The sequence below is a fragment of the Leptonychotes weddellii genome, chromosome 5, assembly GCF_054177405.1.
Source record: "Leptonychotes weddellii isolate Sample4059 chromosome 5, ASM5417740v2, whole genome shotgun sequence".
NCBI lineage: Eukaryota > Metazoa > Chordata > Mammalia > Carnivora > Phocidae > Leptonychotes > Leptonychotes weddellii.
In genome coordinates this window covers 83018403-83019951 of record NC_138373.1, presented here as the reverse complement: position 1 = coordinate 83019951, position 1549 = coordinate 83018403, and positions in this window count along the sequence as shown.

The window sequence follows — 1549 nt, the reverse complement described above, 5'->3', positions numbered from 1 at the left end:
TTGGTTTTTCCAAAACTAGTGCCATGTACTTGCTCTGTAATTAAGGTGACTTGGCGTTTTATGGGGGGGATTTCAGCATGAGTTCATTTGTATGCTATTCAGATTTGCCAAGACTGTCTCTAATAATTTTCACGTATGATCTACCAAGTTTTCACCACTTACATACCAAACAATTTGTATTTGGTCATATGCTGTTCAGTTGTATTCTAATGTGTTTTATTTAAAAGTTTTACCTTTTTCAATAAAAACATAAGTTCCTTGCGATCTGGGTCCAAGTACTTTCCACAGAGGCTTACACCTTTCTAACTGGTTTATATTGTCTATAGGACAGCTTACTGTCTTGTTCACAGCTAAAATCCTGTGCTTAGCCCTACGGTTGGTACATAGCAGACTTTCAAGAAATGTTTGTTATGTCTGCGAGAAGATGAGTAAAGAGAACTAAGCTCATACATAATTGTTCAGTGGCTGTTGCCTTAATGTGTGTAGGGAAGTGGGATTCAGCAAATGTATAGAGGCAAAGCAATTAGGTTTTATAAATTAGTGCACTGAGGATCACTTGTTAAATGGATATTGTTCAGAAGATTTTAATATATTAATGCTGGGGATACTACTAAGGTATCATTCTGGCAACTTGAAGTAGATTTACTAGAATAAATATTGTCCGAGTGAAACACTTTGGTTTTGGTGCAAAATAAGGCCCTAGTTTCAAGACACAAGCAGACAAAATCTTTGACAAAAGGTTAGTAGAATTTAACAGTTTAATTCATCTTTTTGTTTTACATATAAAAATGTGTGCCTATGTAATATATATGTGTGTAAATACACATATATCTATATTTATTATATATTTATTATCTATATGTAGGCATATAGATCTCCACTTACATGTTTGGTCTTCTTCTAAACCTCACATTATAACTTGGAACTGTAGGATTCTTTTCCAGATCACAGAATTATTTGTTATTTTTACTTAGGCTATTTCCATGATTAAAATTCCATATCTCCCCAGGTTTCCGTGAATCAGCAGTGCCCCAGAAAACGTTTCCCTTCCTGAGACTCCAGGGAAGTCTTGGAACGCAAAGAACTTGAAGAGGGAGCCTGGCCAAATAGAGATTTTTGAGGCTTGGTAGGCTTGCTGAAGCAGATTTTTAGCACAAACACAAATCAAAGTCTTTGTGTACTTAAAAGCAGCATTTTCATGTAAGTCCAAAAAGCTCATTTTGGTTCTATTTGTTTGGCTAAAGAAATGAAAAGCTTTGTTTTAACCACGTGGTCATTATTTTGCAATGGGGACCTAGCAAATTATTCTAATATCTTTAATCTCACTAAAGAGTAACTAAAATTATTTGATGTAACTTTCTCAATGGAAAATTAGCAACTAAATCTTCTCTAACGTCATTATTTTCTTCTAGATCTGAATCAAAGCTTCTCAGGTATTTTTGTAATACAATGGAATCTGATTGTTACTCAGATTCCGTGTTTTCTTCAAAAGAATGACGATTTATGATTTTGTCAGTTAATAGATTTTTGTCTCCTTTAAAAGGATAGA